General features: G+C 41.9%; 1 long non-coding RNA gene across 1 annotated transcript in view; it reads right to left on the bottom strand.

Moving 5' to 3' along the window:
• Positions 1 to 21,200: 21,200 nt before the first annotated feature.
• The window catches only part of LOC141273752 (uncharacterized), a 42,497-nt gene continuing 41,622 nt past the window's right edge, over positions 21,201 to 22,075 (bottom strand). Inside the window, exon 3 of the long non-coding RNA XR_012322131.1 lies at positions 21,201 to 21,722. This is a non-coding gene — a long non-coding RNA (uncharacterized lncRNA). The remainder of the gene's footprint in view (positions 21,723 to 22,075) is intronic.

Raw genomic sequence — 22,075 nt, 5'->3', positions numbered from 1 at the left:
GTGTGAATCACTATGTGTATGTGTGTGTTTGTTGGGGAGGCAATAAACTCGAGAGGCCATAAACTGGGAAGGTAATAAAGTGGGAGGCAATACAGTGAGGTAACAATACAGTGGGAGGCAATACAGTGAGGTAACAATACAGTGGGGAGGCAATTACCTGGGAAGGCGATACAGTTGTGAGGCAATTCAGTGGGGTAACAATACAGTAGGGAGGTAATACAGTGGGGGGAGTAATTAAATGGGGAAAGGATGATGAAAGGGGATTGGTGGAGGGTTGGGATGGGAGTAAGGGGTGGAAGAGGGACTTCAGGGAGTTATAATAAACAAGTGAAGGGGGGAGGATGACGTTTTATATGGATTTAAAATGAATTAGTTGGTGGGGGAGGATGCCAAGTGCCTGATAGCATCAAAATAAATTGTGGGGTGGAAGAAGATGCTGTCAGGGACTAAACAGCCTCCCCGACCGCCAATTCATTATAAGGCCCTGATAGTGTCTTCTCCCATCTCATAATTCATAATGATGCTGTTAGGGACTTATAATTAACAGGGGAGTGGATGCAGGACAGGGACGAAGACTACATGCACACAATCAGGATTTGCAGCAGAAAATACTGCTGCAAATCCTGAAGTGTTTGCAGGAAAAACGCTGAATAAAATACGCGGTTTTGCCTTGCTTTTTAAAGGCATTTTTGTTGCAGATTTTACTCCATTCTTTAGAATGGGCGAAATATGCTTCAAGAACTGACCTTTTGCAGATTTGAACCTGCTGCAAATTTGCAAGGAAAAAAAATGCAGCATGTGCATGAGACTTTAGGATTCTCACTCAATTTGCTGGTACTGTAAAAAGCTGCATATTTGCTGCAACAAAAGAGCAACATGTGAACATAGCCTTGAAATTAATTGGGGGAGAGTCACAGACACTGATTCATTTATATTTATTGGGCGCTGAAAATTATAGTTAATGGGGTGCACATAGCCAGGTTATCACTTTATTTTTAATGGTGTGTGGCTGATTGTATATAAATGGTGGGGTACATATCTGTAGTCAGGAGTGCAATGTAGGGGATAGACATATGTATACAATATGTGACCTTGTTATTTTCAGGGCTGTGGTGATCATCGTGACAAGACGAGCTGGGAGATGTCGACATGGCCAGATGGAGAAGAACAACAGAAAATGACTAATCAGACAAGACGTCAGCGGTCACTAGATGTAAGTATTTATTCTGTATCTGCACTTTATGACTGGTAGTTATCATGTTATCTGTAAAATCTCTTAGGCTCTCCATATCTCTCACTCTCCATACACTTGTATTGAGCCGAGGCTGCGCCCCATCTAGTGACACAGCCGTCTAGTGACATGGCCAACTAGAGGGTGTGGCCGTGCTTCATACAAGTGTATGGAGAGTGAGGCAACGCCCACTGGCCGGGAGTATGTATAACTCATACATATCCTCCGGTTCAAGGTCTGAAAGCGTCTAATCCCCGCAGTGCACAGTGCATGCACTGGGTGATTCATAAGTCTGCAGTCAAACAGAGTGACTGCAGACTTATCGCTTTGTAGCAGACAATCCCTATAATCATGCCTGTTTTTGCTGTTAGAGAAGGACCATGCCTAGCAGGCAGTGGACTAGTGAGACCCCCTAGTGGTCTGAAGTTTGCAGCGAGTTCTTGGGTGGATGGAAAGAAAAATTTACAATAAAGAAATTTGATTAGACCCTTTCCTAAGAAATTATGCAAATGTACAGTCTCTTGGAAATTGATATACAGTAAATTAGTGCCTCCCAATTTCTATGGCTATGTGATTTACCATGCAAATACACAGCGTCTCTGAAACTATTTCTTAATACGTCAGGATGACAATCAGAATGTCAGATATTTGCTTCCCCCACAACACTCCCAACTTATCGAACTCAGAACCAAATTGAGCAACCTCCTAAATCTTCAGTTTGCCAAAAATTACTTATTCTCTAGATTTAAAAACTACGCCCATGGCGACAGACCAACCAGATTTATGATGGCACAGATCAAACAGAGAAAAGCAAAATCCTTTATATCACGATTGAAATCAGACACTAGTTCTACCATCTTTAAAACAGAGGAAATAGCATCTGAATTTAGGAAATATTATGAGAAATTATATAATCTAGAGACCCCTTCCCAGGATTCATTAAAAGAAAAAAAATTAAGATTCAAAAATTTCTTAAATCAATCTCACTTCCACAGATTTCAGAATCTTACATAAATACCCTCTGCGCCCCAATCACAGAAAAAGAAGTCATAGATATAATAACTGTGGCTCCAAAAAATAAAACCCCTGGACCAGATGGCCTCTCTTCCTACTACTACAATGAATTTGGCCAAATTCTACGCCCCTACTTAATAAAACTATTCAATGAAGCTCTCAACGGTATCCCTTTCCACCCCCAAACACTCTCTGCTAAAATCTCTATAATTCCCAAAGACGGGAAAGACAACACTCTATGTAGCAGTTATAGACCTATATCCTTATTAAATACATACTTGAAACTTTACGCAAAAATCCTTGCCAATAGGTTGAGGACTTTACTCCCACACATTATTAATATAGACCAAGTAGGCTTTGTTCCTGGCAGAGAAGGTAAAGACAACATCCACCGGGTAATCCAACTAATACATTTCTCCCAGTCCACATCCTCCCCGTTAATTCTACTGGGAACAGACGCAGAAAAAGTATTTGATCGAGTGGACTGGTTGTTTATGCGGGAAACGCTGGCGGCATTCAACATCCCCAATCAGTTTATTGAAGCAATTTTCTCGATGTATAGCCAACCGCGAGGGTACTTGTCAACGATATCATGTCCGCTTCCTTTAATATTTCTAACGGTACCAGGCAGGGATGCCCACTTTCCCCACTCCTCTTTATACTCACGCTAGAACCTTTTCTGCAAAAACTTAGAGAGGAGGAGAAGGTCACTGGCATCAAGTCAACAGGTACAGAACATAAAGTGGCAGCATATGCAGATGATCTACTAATTATGACCTCTAATCCTAAAATTTCTATCCCGGCTATCTTGACTAGAGATGAGCGGTGTTCAACTAGAACTGTTCGCCAATCTCAAATTCGAGCTGTTTTGGGCGGTGTTCGAGTTGTTCGACGAACCCGAACGATTTGCAAAAAATTTGGCTGTTCGAGGTTATGTTCGATAACTGTTCGTGCACCAAAAGCGTGTCCTGCATGTCTGGCGCTATTTAGAGCACCAATCATGCAGGGATTGTCTGCCACTCACTGTAATGCCACAGCCATGGTGGTTGTGGCATTACAGTGATTGCCCAAATCGATGGGAACAGTGCCAACAGTGAAACATGAAAAGCCGGCAATTCATCAGCGGCATACACCGGTACCCGACAATTTAGAACCGAAAGAATAGAGCTTCACACATAGATTAGATAGAAACATGTCAGTCACACATATAAGAAGCACAGTGACAGTGTTGCTTACTGTACTTGTCATTTAGTGTAAAGGATTTATCAAAAAAAATAATAGTGTTTTCATGCACCGTCTCTTTAAAAAAGCCGGCCGGCAATTCAGCAGCGGTACCCGACAATTTATAACAGACAGAATACAGCTTCACACATAGATTAGATAGATAGAAACATGTCAGTCACATATATATGAAGTACAGTGACAGTGTTGATTACTGTACTTGTCATTTAGTGTAAAGGATTTATTAAAAAAAATAATAGTGTTTTCATGCACCGTCTCTTTAAAAAAGCCGGCCGGCAATTCAGCAGCGGTACCCGACAATTTATAACAGACAGAATACAGCTTCACACATAGATTAGATAGATAGAAACATGTCAGTCACATATATATGAAGTACAGTGACAGTGTTGATTACTGTACTTGTCATTTAGTGTAAAGGATTTATTAAAAAAAATAATAGTGTTTTCATGCACTGTCTCTTTAAAAAAGCCGGCCGGCAATTCAGCATCTGTACCCAACAATTTAGAATAGAAGGAATAGAGAATCACACATAGATTAGGTAGATAGAAACATGTCAGTCACATATATATGAAGTACAGTGACAGTGTTGCTTACTGTACTTGTCATTTAGTATAAAGGATTTATTAAAAAAAATAATAGTGTTTTCATGCACTGTCTCTTTAAAAAAGCCGGCCGGCAATTCAGCATCTGTACCCGACAATTTAGAATAGAAGGAATAGAGAATCACACATAGATTAGATAGATAGAAACAGGTCAGTCACATATATATGAAGTACAGTGACAGTGTTGATTACTGTACTTGTCATTTAGTGTTAAAATAAAGGATTTATTTAAAAAAAAATTGGCGTGGGGATCCCCATAATTTTAGGCTCTAGCGGAGGTTAAGCAGACAGCTGGGGCAGATGTTTGAAGCCTGGGAAGGGGGTAATACCCACGGAGCTTCCCAGGCTTCTAATATCAGCCCCCAGCGGAATACCTAGCCTTTACTAGCTATTAAAATGGGGGACCCCCCAAAAAAATGACGTGGGGTCCCCCCTATTTTAATAGCTAGCAAAGGCTAGGCAGACAGCTGGGGGCTGATATTAATAGCCCAGGAAGGGTGCCATGAATATTGGCCCCCTCCCAGGCTAGAAACACCAGCAGTCAGCCGCCCCAGAAATGGCGCATCCTTAGGATGCGCCAATTCTGGCACTTAGCCTCGCTCTTCCCACTGCCCTGTAGCGGTGGCAGTGGGGTAATAGGGCTGGGGTTGATGTCAGCTTATAATGCCAGCTGACATCAAGCCCAGGTTAGTAATGGAGAGGCGTCTATAAGACACCCCCATTACTAACCCCATAGTCAAAGTTAAAAGAAAACACAAACACCCAGAATAAAGTCCTTTAATTGAAATAAAGACACATTCCTTTATTGTTCTAAATTAAACCATACTTACCATCACACCCATTCCAGCTGAAGCCAACGATCTCCTGCAATAAAAGAAAAATAATAAAGCAACCTCATCCTTACCTTTCCATGGTTCCCACGACAGCTTCAGCTCTGCTACATCGAGATAACAGGCTGGACCGCAGCAGAACGCTGCCATCCAGCCTGTCATCCCGCAGACACTGAGAAGCGCAGGCATGCTTGCGCTCCTCAGTGTCTGGCTGTGACGGCATCCAGATGAGCCGAGGTCATGTCCAATGAACTCGGCGCACCTCATGCACGTCACTGACAGCGTGGGAGAATTCTCCTGCACTCAGCACTTCAGCGTGAGAATTCTCCCACGCTGTCAGTGACGTACATGAGGTCAGCTGAGTTCATTGGACATGAATGAGCTCACCTCATGCACGTCACTGACAGCGTGGGAGAATTCTCACGCTGTAGCGCTGAGTGCAGGAGAATTTTCCCACGCTGTCAGTGACGTGCATGAGGTGAGCTGAGATCATTGGACATGAATGAGCTCACCTCATGCACGTCACTGACAGCGTGGGAAAATTCTCCTGCACTCAGCGCTTCAGCGTGAGAATTTTCCCACGCTGTCAGTGACGTGCATGAGGTGAGCTCATTCATGTCCAATGAACTCAGCTGACCTCATGTACGTCACTGACAGCGTGGGAGAATTTTCACGCTGAAGTGCTGAGTGCAGGAGAATTCTCCCACGCTGTGAGTGACGTGCATGAGGTGCGCCGAGTTCATTGGACATGACCTCGGCTCATCTTTATGCCGTCACAGCGAGACACTGAGGAGCGCAAGCATGCCTGCGCTTTTCAGTGTCCGCGGGATGACAGGCTGGATGGCAGCTTTCTGCTGCGGTCCAGCCTGTCATCTCGATGTAGCAGAGCTGAAGCTGTCGTGGGAAACATGGAAAGGTAAGGATGAGGTTGCTTTATTATTTTACTTTTATTGCAGGAGATCGTTGGCTTCAGCTGGAATGGGCGTGACGGTAAGTATGGTTTAATTTAGAACAATAAAGAATTGTGTGTTTATTTCAATTAAAGGACTTTATTCTGGGTGTTGTGTTTTTTTAAATACTTTACTAGAAATTCATGGTGGTCATGTCTAATATTGGTGTGACCCCATGAATTTCGGGCTTAGGGCCAGCTGATAATGCCAAGCTGGCCTTAACCCCTTTATTACCCAGTGAGCCACCGCACCAGGGCCCTGGATGAGTTGGGTACAGCGCCAGAAGATGGCGCTTCTATGAACGCGCCATTTTCTGGGGCGGCTGCGGACTGCAATTTGCAGCAGGTGGGGCCCAGAAAGCTTGGGCCTCCCTGCGCTGCGGATTCCAGCTCCCAGCTGCCTAGTTGTACCTGGCTGGGCACAAAAATAGGGCGAAGCCCCACGCATTTTTTTTTAAAATTATTTCATGAAATTCATGGAATAATTAAGAAAAAAAGGGCTTCCCTATATTGTTGTGTCCAACCAGGTACAAATAGGCAGCTGGTGGTTGGGGGCAGCCCGTCCCTGCCTGCTGTACCTGGCTGGACACAATTATAGTGCGAAGCCCCACGTCAATTTTTTTTTAATTATTTCAGGAAATTCATGAAATAATGAAAAAAAAATTGATGTGGGGCTTCGCCCTATATTTGTGTCCAGTCAGGTACAGCAGGCAGGAACGGGCTGCTCCCAACCACCAGCTGCCTATTTGTACCTAGCCGGACACAACAATATAGGGAAGCCCTTTTTTTCTTAATTATTCCATGAATTTCATGAATTTAAAAAAAAAATGCGTGGGGCTTCGCCCTATTTTTGTGTCCAGCCAGATACAACTAGGCAGCTGGGGGCTGGAATCTGCAGCGCAGGGAGGCCCAAGCTTTCTGGGCCCCACCCGCTGCAAATTGCAGTCCGCAGCCGCCCCGGAAAATGGCGCGTTCATAGAAGCGCCATCTTCTGGCGCTGTACCCAACTCATCCAGGGCCCTGGTGCGGTGGCTCACTGGGTAATAAAGGGGTTAAGGCCAGCTTGGCATTATCAGCTGGCCCTAAGCCATGGATCAAAATAGAAGAAACAAATCTTAAATTCCCCCTTAGACAACTCATCCTCTCAGCTCCAAACTGCATTAACCATACATCAATCAAAAACCCATTCACCACCACAACTTATAAAATTTGGTCGAACCCTCATATCAGACAAATAAGCTCCCCTTTTCCTTCTCCCCTACTACAGGTTAGAGACCTTGTTCTCTCCTGCTCATAATACCACAATACATAGCTCTATTCGTAACCTGACAATATCACTCCAAACAGTTATAGACAAGGAAGTCATACCCTCCATGGCTGAGCTTAATCAAACACTAGCCACAACCTTATTCCACCCTTTCATGTATCAGAAATTTGTCACCAACCTAAAATTAGTCTTTAAGACCCCAGATTATAATAGAGATATGACCAACTTCGAAACACTCATAGCAGCAAAGAACCCCAAAAAAAGAATACTATCCGTTCTACAAAAACAACTATGCACAACCAAGATCCCTAAGAAATTGTCTTATGTAACGAATTGGGAACAAGATCTGAATAGATCCTTTACCCCCTCTGAAATTAAAAGAATACTTCTAGCACCCAAAGCTTCCTTTAGATGTGTCAGAATACAAGAAAATGGCTATAAGGTTCTCTCCAGGTGGTATATGACCCCACTAAAACTTCATAAATTTTACAAAGAGCTAGACCCCAACTGCTGGAGATGCTCTTCTGAAGTGGGCACCATACTCCACATGTGGTGGAATTGTCAAAAGATCAAATCCTTCTGGAGAAAAATAATTCAAACTGTAAACAAAATTTTAAACTTACAACTTTCGATCTCACCGGAAATTTGTCTTCTGTTTCTATTTCCAGACAACACCCGAAATTAAAAGTAACTCTTCTTAGACAACTTCTAGCCTCAGCCAAAATCCTAGTGACCTCTCTATGGAAATCTGACAAAACTCCGAATATCTCACTCTGGGTAAATAAAGTAGAGCAAATATATAGACTTGAGGAACTAGTTACATTGCTGGCCAAAAGTATTGGCACCCCTGCAATTATGTCAGATAATACTCAGTTTCTTCCTGAAAATGATTGCAATCACAAATTCTTTGGTATTATTATCTTCATTTAATTTGTCTTCAATGAAAAAAACACAAAAAGAATTGTCCTAAAGCCAAATTGGATATAATTCCACACCAAACCTAAAAAAGGGGGTGGACAAAAGTATTTGCACCTTTTGAGAAATCATGTGATGCTTCTCTAATTCATGTAATTAACAGCACCTGTAACTTACCTGTGGCACCTAACAGGTGTTGGCAATAACTAAATCACACTTGCAGCCAGTTAACATGGATTAAAGTTGACTCAACCTCTGTCCTGAGTCCTTGTGTGTACCACATTGAGCATGGAGAAAAGAAAGAAGACCAAAGAACTGTCTGAGGACTTGAGAAACCAAATTGTGAGGAAGCATGAGCAATCTCAAGGCTACAAATCCATCTCCAAAGACCTGAATGTTCCTGTGTCTTCCGTGCGCAGTGTCATCAAGAAGTTTAAAGCCCATGGCACTGTGGCTAACCTCCCTAGATGTGGACGGAAAAGAAAAATTGACGAGAGATTTCAACGCAAGATTATGCGGATGGTGGATAAAGAACCTCAACTAACATCCAAACAAGTTCAAGCTGCCCTGCAGTCCGAGGGTACAACAGTGTCAACCCGTACTATCCGTCGACGTCTGAATGAAAAGGGACTGTATGGTAGGATACCCAGGAAGACCCCAATTCTTACCCCGAGATATAAAAAAGCCAGGCTGGAGTTTGTCAAAACTTACCTGAGAAAGCCTAAAACGTTTTGGAAGAATGCTCTCTGGTCAGATGAGACAAAAGTAGAGCTTTTTGGGAAAAAGCATCAACATAGAGTGTACAGGAAAAAAAAAGAGGCATTTAAAGAAAAGAACACGATCCCTACAGTCAAACATGGCTGAGGTTCCCTGATGTTTTGTGGTTGCTTTGCTGCCTCTGGCACTGAACTGCTTGACTGTGTGCATGGCATTATGAAGTCTGAAGACTACCAACAAATTGTGCAGCATAATGTAGGGCCCAGTGTGAGAAAGCTGGGTCTCCCTCAGAGGTCATGGGTCTTCCAGCAGGACAATGACCCAAAAGACACTTCCAAAAGCACTATAAAATGGTCTTAGAGAAAGCACTGGAGACTTCTAAGGTGGCCAGCAATGAGTCCAGACCTTAATCCCATAGAACATCTGTGGAGAGATCTCTAAATGGCAGTTTGGAGAAGGCACCCTTCAAATATCAGGGACCTGGAGCAGTTTGCCAAAGAAGAATGGTCTACAATTCCAGCAGAGCATTGTAAGAAACTCATTGATGGTTACCGGAAGCGGTTGTTCGCAGTTATTTTGGCTAAAGGTTGTGCAACCAAGTATTAGGCTGAGGGTGCCAATACTTTTGTCCGGCCCTTTTTTGGAGTTTTGTGTGAAATGATCAATGATTTGATTTTTGCTTCATTCTCTTTTGTGTTTTTTCCTTGCAATCAAATTAAATGAAGATAATAATACCAAAGAATTTGTGATTGCAATCATTTTCAGGAAGAAACTGAGTATTATCTGACAGAATTGCAGGGGTGCCAATACTTTTGGCCAGCACTGTAGCTGGGATGAAAAAAAGCATAGACAATTCTCGGTGATATGGCGTCCTTGGCGCAGTTATATTACAGACTGGTCAATGTTGGACCAAAAAACATAGATTGTCAGTCCCCCCCCCCCCCCTCACCCTCATCCCCTGAAACTTCCCCCTCCTTTTTTTATCCCCCCCCCCTCCCTCTAGCTATCTTTCATTTCATGTTATTCTTCTAAAGTTTATTCTTAGGTTATCATATCAAACATCCTTGAAAATGTAAGCTTATTATGTGACCACAGTTTTAGATTTTGACATGATCACGAAAGCCTAATCGCTCTCCTCTTTATACAATTGTCTTTTCTGAAACTTGTCATTGACGGTCCGGAGCTAATGTAGTCGGTTTAATCTGTTTAATCCCTGCTTATACTCTAGGCGATAACCTTTCATTGAAATGTTTCACATTCAATGTGACCTTTCTGATGTACTGTTTTACAATCTATGTGACATTTCTGTGTTCAACTGTTATACCTTTTTATAAAACTCAATAAAAAGATGATTAAAAGAAAAGAATGTCAGATATTAAAAGTAAAACATCACTGTAGTTTGTGTGCTAACCAGTATAATTTAAAAAAAATATATGTTCTTCCACTCCTGGGACTTGAACCCAGAAGCTCCACTCTGAGGCTGAAGCTTTACCATTTAGCCATAGAGTCACGTGACAGTGGCTGGTAGTTTTTCTTGGCTTATGGGATCAACCATAAAAATACTCAGAGTGTCTAAAAGTCATTCTGATTCTGATGTGTGAAGAAAGTCAGATATCAAAGTCACACATCAATTGAATTTGGCTTGGAGGAGGTCTGTGTGAAAGTCCCAATGAGTTTCAGACCCGTTTGCACTGGAAACCACATAACAAAAGAGAATGACTGAGTGTATAGCTCAATGGTAAATGTACTAGTTTCTAAACACAGAGTTTGGGTTCAAGTTTCAGTAGCAGACAGTGAACATGTTAAAGTTGGTTCTCACACAGGGTATTTGGCCTCAAACTGACATTATTCTGATGTTTGACTTTGATATCCGATCGTGTCCTAAAATGAACACTGTACATGTGAAATAATATTCCCTGTGCTGGATGTATGAAGGTGTAAAGGGCAGGATGGCTACTACCCCACTTTTAAAAGGTCTTCAGAAAAAACACTAATCTTCAAGATTATAAAAAAGAAAAACATGAGGCAGAGAGTCCGTGCATCTGCAAGAGTGGGGTCAAAATGAGACTGGAGCCAGCATAGAGTGACCAGGGAGTGTCAGTCAAGCCTGAAGACTGCATTGCAGGACTCTAGAATAGCAGCACTTCCCCATGACTCTTGAATGGTATTTTAGCATATACTGTCACGATTTCACCCCTCAATGTTTCTGCGATGCACTTACTGATAGTTCAGACGTATAATCTGGTGCAGGAGTGTGCTGAAGCTGTCAGTACTTTGACAGCTCAGTCATCCGGCCTGGTGCAGAGGCATGTTGATCTTTTGGTATTTTGACTGACAGCTCAGACGGCCAATCTGAGACTGAGAGGTTCTGGGCTCCCTTCAGGTGTTCCCTGTCCCAGTTGATTGCCCAGCTACTTGGACCTCATTCTGACCATCCATTTTGCCTGCTCCCTTTGCTCTGATCAGCTTCTCTCCCGGCTTTTGACTTCGGACTTCTTGACTACCCTGACTCTCGGCTTGTCTGCGAGAAGTAACTCAGCGTCACATATACTACTTGCCACATTATAGGTTTATTTTATACATAATGCTGAAATAACTATTTTATACAGGGGCCCCTTAATAAAGCTGTTTTCCGGGGGTATAATACCATGTTGGTGGTTATAGGCCTCACGTCAAGCAACATGTTCTCTTTAATATAGTAAACAAATGTGTTACAAAATACATTAAAAACAAACTCATAAACTTGTTTGTAAAGTACGTACATTTATTTCTAGAAAAAGCACCACAAATTACAAGAGCGATTCACCAAAAGTATTATTTTATTACATATAAATAATATGTGTGTGTATATAAATATATATATATATATATATTTATATACACACACAAGTATACGAGATACGTAGATACAGTATGTCCTGTCTTTCTATCAGAGCATGTAACATACTCTTAAACCTCATTACCCTAAATTATCCAGGAAGACATTCAGATTAATTATCAAATTGTCAAATCTTCAAAATCGTATTTTTTATTATTGAGAATTACAAAAAAAAAACATTTTCTTAATCGATCCATTAATATCAAATATTCTGTATTTCAAATACTTAAGTATTTAAAACAAACTTGTAAACATTTCCCTTCCTGATTATACAGGTGCCCACTTTAACCTCTAGGGCGATCCATGTTCTATTTATAAAATATAGCTGTAAAAAATTATGAGCGCAAAATGTGATAAGCCCTTTTCTAACTACAAAACTATCTGTGCAATAAATAGTGCATTGTCAGTCAGCAACGCAGAGTTAAAGTGTGGAGAGTCCTCATAGTTCAAATAGAGAGATTTTTTTCTTAATTCTTACTATTATTATAAAAGTATAAATAGAAAATATACTAAGCATTCGGTGCTGTGGGTTATAGAATCTGCCACCTCTCCTGATATGCCTGTTTTCTTCAAGACTGCAGTATGGCTTTTTCTGTCTTGGAAGTGTATGAATAAATTAGGAACTGGCTGCTCCCATCCCGTTTGGAAATTGCAAGTGAAATGAGTCAATCTGACACTGTGCTGCAGACTGGATAAGTACACACCCTATTGATGAACAATGTTAATGCCTACTTATCAATTTCCAGGAGGAATAACAGAGAAATTGTAGAAAATAAAGTTTTAAAAAAAAAAAGATTCAGAATTGTTATTTAATGGGAAATGAGGATATTAACTAAAATTAGACATGTCAGGAGAGCTGATAGATCCTCCCTAACTGAATTACATCTGAAAACACCACTTTAAGCATTCTTAACCATCAACACCTTCTCTTTGACAGACTCATTTTGACCATAAATATTACACATAGTGTAGGAACAGTCAGCCTACAATAAACACAATATACTCTATGCTAGATTGTAACTGGTTATTCAATGACTATCACCCTCTTCCACTTCGGGGAATAAACACAACATAATGTACAAATATTGCAACTCATAATGACAGAAGGGACATAATGGTAGAGAAGTTATTAGCCTTCCACTTAACACGATCTAGAAAACAGGTAGCAGCTATAGTTCCCATGTTGACCAGTATTTGTGGGATCAGGAAGGTAAATGCCGGATAAAACACAAGGGGAAGTCTGATCACATCGGAACTACCAGGACTGATCATTTACTGGAAGCCATAAATACATACAGCACGAGAGCTGAGAAAGTCGATTGCTCGGTTCAAATAGGACATCGATCTCAAATTCTAGTGTTCTTTTTGAGAAGGAGCGTACACACTTACCACAAAGCTCTCCATATATAGAAGATCTCTATCACTTCCATAGGATATTCTAGTGGGACCACATACTGTGGTCAATACTGGTCATTTGACCTATTTAATAAAGTCAAATAAAATAAATACTGTATTTTTATATTAGTTAGTGGATGGCATTAAAACTTCTCTCCTGTGTCCCCACGAGTCAGTACGAGGTGTGTACTGTAAACACTAACATTTACGGTTAATACATTGATCACCATATTGGTGAAATATAATAATCCAGAATATCACAGAAAAATATTCACTTATTTGTACAAATCACAGAAAATTACATTTGTAATAAAAACACTAGGCAAGGTAAACAGATATACAAGAAACTGTATAATAACTATAGGCGTAGAGGTAAAATACTGTAATCAGTCCTCAGAATATCAGAAAATACGAATCATCTGATCTTTCTATTTACAAACAAGGCATCATCACATACAAAGAGCAGCTTCAAATCCGAAATATATTTTTTACTCATTTCTCACAATCAGATGCTAAAACAAAAATTGATGTGTTGTTCTTCAACATTTAAAATTAGACAAGGTTCTCATGGCCAAATTTCAGTTTGTATACAGACTGGAATGCACAGACTGATTTCGGGTATCCTGACCCAAACTTACACCCTCATAGGCATATAGGAGGCTTTAAGTTTAGTTCAGAAGACCAGAGGTCAGTACATGCATGGCGGTACATTTACAGACCACGAAATGTGGCTGTCTGAATTTTGCCTTATAAGCCTATTGTCACCTTGGTGCGTGTGGACCGACTACGCCACGGACCGGGCTTATCCTGGTGGGGTGTAACTACGTAACTACCTGGTCTTCACTGGAGCCTCTGATGGTGAGGTTAGGCATGATCTGCAGGTAGCCACCAGGTACCACTTCAGGGAAGTCCCCAGTACTGCACCAGCTGATCCCAAGGGTCAGGGAAGCAGGTACAGACTCGGGAGTGTCAGGCAAGACAGGATCGCTGGCAGTAATGAATACTGGTGCCGGTTCAGACAGAACGAGTTCAGGTTTGGATAAAATAGCTGGTTCAGACAGAACAGGTTTAGGTTTGGATAGAACGACTGGTTTAGACAATACAGGCTCAGGATCACTGGACAGGCACTGATACAGGATCACAGAATGGGTTCAGGAACAGGGACCGGACAATGGACTAGTAGGTTGAAGACACACTAGATACTGAAGTTGCTCAAGCACCCCCCTACAGGGGAGGGAGCCTTAAATACCTATTGTCTCCTAGCTATAGGCTGGGGACACTTCTGGAGTGTGCGCGCTGCCCCTCTAAGAAGCAGGAAGCGTGTGGGGCGCACCCCATAAGCACATTGCCGGGAGACCTGCGCAGGCCCTGGAACCTGAGAGCTGCGGCAGGAGCCGGAGAGGCCGCTGAGCAACCGTGGCAGTGAGCATGTTGGTGTCCGTGATGAGAGGAGGAGGGGGAACCAAACAGGGACACCGGCTTTACACCAATATCAAACAAGCTCAATATGGCTCCAAATCCAGCCCCGACCCAGATGTGATCACTTGAACTTACAGCATTAACTTATTGATTAGGACGCACAGATGGTCACATACTTTTTCAGATTTAAAGGAGTCGTCCGAAATACAAATTCATTTTCATCCTAAATCATCCTTATCTATTTAATGCCATAATCTAAACTAATATCTAATATACTTGAATTAAAAATTCCCTATCCTTCCCCAACTGCTTTTCTTTTTTTCTTACATCCTTTTTGATAACGCTTTGTTTGAGCATCCCAGTGCATGCTGGGATACTAAACAAAGTGTTATCAGGGGCCAAAGGCTGCGGTCATTGTCACTAGTGTATCCAGAGTGGCATTGGAAAACTCTTTCAAGATTAATTTACAAGAGTGCATTTCAGGGGTATGATCTGGTTACCAGTTTATGTGTGACACTATTTCCACTGTCAGAGTCAAGAGCACTCAAATACAACGTTCTAAAATTTTGTCTCTCTTAAAGGGGTTGTTCAAATAAAAATAAAAAAATAGCAGCAGACAGGCTAAAATAAAAATCACACCCATTCTCAACTTTTAAATCCCATACCAGATTTTTGGTCCTGTGCTGGTATTCATTTACACTGTCATAGCCATTTTCTGCCTGACTGTCAACTGACTGCAGAGACCACCCTGGGCTGCAGCTGTCCTGCTGTACACTGGTAGTGACTACCTACAGAGGTCATATGTGCAATACCTTTACATTTGCTGCAGCAGTGTAAACAAAGAACAACCCCTTTAAATAGTCATTATTTTACTAATATTATATGAGTAATATTATACAGTTTAATATTTTGCTTCAAATTGATATTGAAAGTAGCAATCAATTGGCATTACACGCTTTATATACCAATTTTCTAGGTGGGCAGAGTTCCAATTTAGATGCATGTGATAAAGTACTATTTTCAGCCAATAAACAACAATGTTCACAAATGAATGTCTTTTGGTTCTTCTTTCTCCTCAAGTTTTAACTTTTCTGTTCAGTTATTATGACTCATTACAACTCCTATAGGGCCTGCGACCTGTTTGTTCTAGATTTATATGAATGGCTAATCTACAAAGCAATGCAGCACTAAAGGCACAAGGAAGGTATCACTGCATAACAACAAGGCAGATATATTCTTCCAAAACCATGGAAAAAGGCTAAATTGAAAAATAACACATAGAGCGGATTCATTAAGGATGGCATTTCATAATCCAGTTTTCAACAAAAACCTGCTTGAATAAGACGTAACACCTCTGAATGAATCTTGTGCATCTGCAAGCAGGTGACCAGATTCAACGCCCAGACAAAGTGAAATGTACAATAACAAATATACAATGAATCCTCGGGTTCACTCTAGCTACTATAACAATCTCTATGTTCTTATAGCCTCTAACAAAGGGGATGAAACCGATACTAGGGAAAGTCACTGTCCTACCTCTTCCTCTAACCCAGACCCTAGCGGGGGTCTCCGTTTCTTCATGCTAGACCCCAAGTACTCCTGACAAAGTCTAAGGCTGTGTGCCCATGATGCAGATTTAATGCGTTTCCGAGGCGGCATTTCCGTGGCGGAAACGCATTAAAAACGCTTGTTAAGATGTCTGCCATGTTTCCCAATGATAATCCGCGTGTGCTCTGCACATGCTGTGGAAAATTACGCTGCGGATTATCATTGCGGAAAAATCCACAGCACAACCATTTCTTGTGCGATTTTGCGGCGAAATCGCCGCCATTGACTTGTATTGAAGCGCATAACATCCACATGTATACATGCGGATGTTATGCGGTTCAATGTGTGGAGGGTACAGGGGTCTGGAGAAGAGGAGACTCTCATCCGACCCGGGTACCATGGTACCTGCAAGTTAAAAAAAGAATGTAAAGTAAAAAATAAAAAAAAATATTCAAACACACCTCTCCGGCGGCCCCCGGTCTCCTCCCGGCAACGATCCTCTATCCACGGTGGCCTGCGGTGTTCTGGCAGGACTTGCGGTGGCGTCATTTAGTCTGCTGATGGTCACGCGACCGCTGACGTCAGCGGTCAGGTGATGGTCGCATAACCATCAGCTGATTAAATTATGTCACTGCAGGTCCTGCCAGAACACCGCAGGCCACCGTGGATAGAGGATCGTCGCCGGGAGGAGACCGGGGGCCGCCGGAGAGGTGAATATAAGTTTTTTTTTATTTTTAACTTTTTTAGTTCTTTATTTTACTATGGATGCAGCAATTGCAAGCAGAACTCTCTGGTCACACAATATAAATCCATGCCAGTTGCATGGATTTATATTGTGTGACCAACTTGTCAAGCCTTTTTCCAAGTGATGTTCAAAATCGCTTGGAAAAACGCATGTATAAACGCTTAAAGAACACTTCTCCCTGGCAGAAAAAACGCATGTAAAATCTGCATGCGTTTTTTCTGCCAGGGAGAGGAAAAACGCTCAGGAAATTTCTGCTTGCAATCTGCATCGTGGGCACATAGCCTAACAAGGCTCGCTTTGCCTCAACCGGGCTCTGCCCTGTCTGTTGCACTAGCCCAGACCAACCCCTGTACCGTACGTCAGTGCTGGATGCAACAGCCTAGCTCACTCAAGCCTCCTGTTCATCACCACAGGTATCCACCTTTGAGCGGAGTCTTCTCACGGATCTTCTGTGCTTGACTGACAGTGAATGTGTCTGGTACCAGATGGGATCAGGGCTGGGCCTCGGCTCTTGACTGGTGCAGTCTGGACTCCAGATCTTGACTGGCTCAGGTCGGGTTATTGACCAGCGTTGTCTGGGTTCCTGAACTTGCCTGCCCTGGATCGAGTCTTGACTGGAGTCGTCTGAATTTCAGAACGCACTTGGCGCTGCCTGGGTTTTGCTTCCAGGTGCTCCACATCTCACTGCCGTGGGCCTTCTTCTGCGGCCTGTCATATTGGCCTCAGCATCTTCCTTGATACAAGTTCTGCCCGTTCCTTCACTTGGTGCCAAATCCCCTCGCGTTTTGGTGTGCTTGCCTTTTATATCTGGGAACTGTGTCATCAAGGTCACCTGAACCGGTGCTCCAATCAAACTCTTCCTCCCTGAAAGACTCCCTCGTCTGGTTGGTTCCATAGGGTCTGGTTTGGACAGTAGATGGCAGTCTTTTTGCACAAATGCCGCATGGCGCTTGGGATTCTTGTCTCTTATGTCGCACCTTCTTACACATCATTAGGCTGTGTGCTTGCCACTAGATCCCATCATACATTGAGAAAAAATGCACTGTCCAATAGGCTAACTGTCCCAATTTACAGCCACTCCTTTATATTGTTGTTATATGCTTTAACATACAGGAGCAGAGAGACAAAGATCCACTCCACACCCTGTTACCATCCAGCGTCTCTGCTGGGAGAGGTGGATATCACTTTACAACGGGCATAAGACAGCAAATTAGAAGAGAGACCTCTAGTAGCTGGCACTAGATATTTTTTCAGACAAAGAACATGATTTTTGGCAAATAATTTGCAATTCTGCTGACTCTAAATTGGCCATGAGATTTTGCTGCAGTTCTGCAGCAGTCCAAAACTGCATGTAGTTGTTACATACACAAACATGGTTTTGACAGTACATTTTCTGATTGTATGCTGTCCAGCAGGATCGTTAGTACAGGTGATACAAAATGATATTGTGCCATTAAAGTTGGGTCATGCAGTGTAAAACATGCTTTTCTATGCACAAACTGCCCTGTGTTTCCTTGCCCTATGTTTTTGTTAAAACAATAGTGACTAATTGAAGAGGTTTTTTATAAAATCCGGCAGTCCGGCCAGCCTCCAAGCAATGGATATAAGGTAGATTGTAAAAAGCCTTGCCTAGCAGACTGGCCACCGCTTACAGATTTAGGCAACAAGAGGTATAGCATTGAAAATTAACTCAATTAATTATGTACCATCCCCGTTCTTAAGAATAGAGAGGATTTTAAATAACAAGTCAAGTGCAAAGTTGTTTGATTTTACCAGCACTTTCAACCTTTTATGATGATGACAGTAACCCTTTAAGGCTATGTTCATACATTGCGTTTTTGCTGCGCTCTTTTATGCAAATTTGAAGCTGCGTTGTACAGAACCAGCAAAGTCTATGAGATTCAGAAATCTCATGCACACATCTTGCTTTTTTTTAATCAGGATTTTGTGCTTTGCATGTTTTTTTTGCAAAATAGATCATGTCACTTCTTTCAGCGTTTTTTCACCCCTTGGAAGTAATGGGTGGTGGAAAAAACGCACCAAAACCGCTGTTGTCAGGTGCCTAGGAGTGACTCAAACATAACATTCGAGCACGCCGCAAATGCTTGGCAAGCACCCGAGCATACTTGCCAAAAGGGTTAACAGAACACGCTCGCTCATCACTAATAGGTATCTAAAAAAAACTATAAAGATGGCAACATGGATAAGTCATTCAATTTTTATGGATGAAAAGCAGACACATTTTTAATTCACTCCTCTTTAAACTCCCTCGTATTGAAAACTGAGCCAGTCGCAACGGCAAGTTGCGTACATTACAGTCTCCGTGTGCTTGTCCGCATTGCAGACGGGTGCCAGAACTGCCTTTCCACGCATGTATTATTATGGGCCGTAAAACAGACCAAAGTAGCATGCTGCAATTTTTATTTCTCCATGCAGACCATTGGTCCTCATGGAAAATCAGCCATGGGCACACTGCTTTCTGTGTGCATCCATGCTGGACATGGACTGATTACTATATGCTCATCTGAATGAACCCAAAAGGACCTTTTAAAACCAAGCACCAAATAAGTAGGACTGGTGAGTTATTCGTGTATTCAGCTGTGGCTTAGTTTACTGTATAATATTTATTTTCTCCTGTGCTTGTGGATAGTTTGTACCTGTGCATGGAAACCATGGACAAGCATGCCTGCGGGGGAGACATGGAAACAGGTGAGAACACAATATCCAGAGCCCCTGGCCTCATAGGAAATTAGACAATGGTACTCCATGCGTTACTCCAATGCAATGTAACAAGCAGCACAGCGAAAGACCAGCTATAACTGGTGAAAAGAAATGCTAGCTTCCAATCACCATCCATTAGTTAGAATTTATATACAAGGCTGCATTATGCATTTTAGGCATCTTTGCGGAGATATCCAACAGTGGCACAGTTTAGACATTGCAGTTGCGCGGCTATAGGTGATGCCAAGATAACAATCATAACCTGGTCTCAATGCTCAGGAGGCATTGACCCCATAAGTAGGCGATGAAGAAGTGAGAGGACTGTATCAGTGTAATTCCCCAATGATGTAATTATGCTACATGGAGCGTTCTTACTACTCAAATGGTCTGTTCAGTGTATAACGATCTCATGTAGTGTGATTAAATCACAGATACAGTGCTCAGGAAACATAGGTGGCAAGAAAAGCCAAGGTAACCCTTGTGAGGAGCTTCGAGCCTTGGCTGTGGAGAGAGACCATTCAAGGCAATCATACATGTAATGTTTCTGCCATTTGTGCAGATGCCCATAGCAATCCTTATGGACACATTAGTAAGTAGCTGATTTGTGATTGTTTAGCAGTAGTCAGAAGTCATGAGAATACTGTAAAATGATCTATCAATAACTATGCACGCAGATGCTATGCAGCAATAGAAACTGTTGGTTTGGACTGCTTGAAAACTGAATTTCACATCCAGCATTCAAGGCAAAATAATCTACATTAATTCAGGCACAGGTGCAGACTAAATGCAAACGTAATAGATTTCTGTGGCTACCATCTAAATAAAGAATCTATATTATTGTCAGGTATACTTGATTTCTTATTATACCACCTAATTGTTGAAGGAGGTAACAGACTTCTCGCGACAAGTCCACTTGAAAAACGCCAGTGAGAGAACTTCACTCATCATCCATCCAAGTAGAAAAAGGACAATATGGCATCATTCCACAAACTGGCTGCAAGAACGAGTCAACTGTAAATTGTGTTTTCTCACCATAATCTCCCGCCTCGACTACTGCAACCTCTTGCTCTGTGGCCTCCCTTCTACCACTCTGGCACCCCTCCAATCTATCCTAAACTCTACAGCCAGACTAATCCACCTGTCCCCCCGCTATTCCCCGGCCTCTCCTCTGTTAATCCCTTCACTGGCTCCATATTGCCCAGAGACTCCAGTTCAAAACCCTAACCATGGCATACAAAGCCATCCACAACCTGTCTCCCCCATATATCTGTGACCTAGTCTCCTGGTACTTACCTACATGCAACCTCCGATCCTCACAAGATCTCCTTCTCTACTCGCCTCTTATCTCCTCTTCCCACAATCGTATACAAGATTTCTCCCGTGCATCCCCCCTACTCTGGAACTCTCTACCCCAACACATCAGACTCTCGCCTACCGTGGAAACCTTCAAAAGGAACCTGAAGACTCACTTCTTTCGACAAGCCTACAACCTGCAGTAACCCTCGCTCCACCATACCGCTGCACGACCAGCTCTACCCACACCTACTGTATCCTCACCCATTCTTTGTAGATTGTGATCCCTTGCGGGCAGGGTCCTCGCTCCTCCTGTACCAGTCACTGACTTGTATTGTTCAAATTTACTGTAATTGTTTGTGCTATGTATATCCCTTTCACATGTAAAGTGCCATGGAATGAATGGTGCTATAATAATAAATAATAATCATCTCCTAGTTCTTTAAACCTTTTTCTCCTCATTCCATAGAAAGGACGGATAGAAGATACATTGGAGTCCACAAATTTCTTCTCTCTGATAACTTATATGATAGATTTTTGTCCTACTGTCCTATTCTAAAGGCTAATAGGATGCAGAATATTTTTGGAACTTGAAAAGATGCTTCTTTTTTGGATATATCCAAGTGTAAGGTGCAATAGAAACAATAGTGGTGCTGGGAATGCCAAAGCCTATGTGATGATGTTTTTGAATTTCTGCATTTTAAAAACACTGTGTGATGTTAAGTTACAGTTCTCAATTAAGTTCTTTTCTTTCTTCAATTTTTAAAAATGAGCTACAATTGCTACCATTAGTAAATTAGTGAAATTTGGAAGAACTCTTACAAAGATTGTCATCATTCTTCTTAAATGAATGTCCAGTCAGGTTTCGTGATGAGGTAACACATCCGAATATAGATTAAAAGCAGTAATAGAGGAAAAATAAGAGGCAAAGCACAATAGTAACAACTGCAATGCACCTAAAGAGAGAGAGAGATAAAGAAAAATAAACATTACTACAGAAACAGATGTGTGTTGTCACTATACATACAAATATCTGTAATCGGTACACAGGCATAACACTTGACTACTTATTTTCATTGATACTTGTAAGATTAAAGGGAATTTGTCAGTAGGATCAACCCTTCTAAGCAGTCTATATGTATGTAGGTCATAGGAAGTTAAATAAAATGATACCTTGATATCTGCGATCTGATGTTTTATTCCTGAGAAATCCAAGTTTTTCTTATATGTAAAGGAGTTGTTCAGGCCTATGGGCCAGATACTGATCTACATGGGACTCTACCTCCAGAGATTATTATAAATATTGTAA

The sequence above is a fragment of the Phyllobates terribilis genome, unplaced genomic scaffold (assembly GCF_046119375.1).
Source record: "Phyllobates terribilis strain yellow unplaced genomic scaffold, ASM4611937v1 Scaffold_5__5_contigs__length_657084704, whole genome shotgun sequence".
NCBI lineage: Eukaryota > Metazoa > Chordata > Amphibia > Anura > Dendrobatidae > Phyllobates > Phyllobates terribilis.
This window is presented reverse-complemented; position numbering and strand designations above follow the sequence as displayed.